The 384-nt window shown below is 28.9% G+C and overlaps 1 protein-coding gene across 2 annotated transcripts in view; it reads right to left on the reverse strand.

Moving 5' to 3' along the window:
• The window catches only part of LOC119585740 (BRO1 domain-containing protein BROX-like), a 10,379-nt gene that overhangs the window by 7,068 nt on the left and 2,927 nt on the right, over nt 1-384 (reverse strand). The window lies entirely within an intron of this gene.

The following is a 384-nucleotide window of genomic DNA, read 5'->3' on the forward strand; positions in this document are numbered from 1 at the left end:
CTACCATGAGAGTGAATAGCACTCTGACTACAGTCTCCAGCTTAGACTGTTATGTATACTAAAGTTACTTACAGTCAGGGTTGGTTATTTTTATTTATTTTTTTGTTTAATAAAATAAATCCTTTTTTTATCTAAATCAGATTTGTTTAATTTAAATCAGATTCTTTTGATTTAAATCATATTTTCTCTATTTTTTTTTATTTATCAGCATAAAAATAATTGGAAAGCTATTATATATCTATACATTAGTTTAAAACACATTTTGGAGTGTTTTTTTACAGAATGTTGCATCATCTCTCACTTGGTTACAAAGTGTTTGACTCCTGTTCCTGTATATATCATGCTATGACATGGCCAGACTTGTGCCACTGTGCAGTAGTTTGG

This window comes from Penaeus monodon, chromosome 20 (assembly GCF_015228065.2).
Source record: "Penaeus monodon isolate SGIC_2016 chromosome 20, NSTDA_Pmon_1, whole genome shotgun sequence".
NCBI lineage: Eukaryota > Metazoa > Arthropoda > Malacostraca > Decapoda > Penaeidae > Penaeus > Penaeus monodon.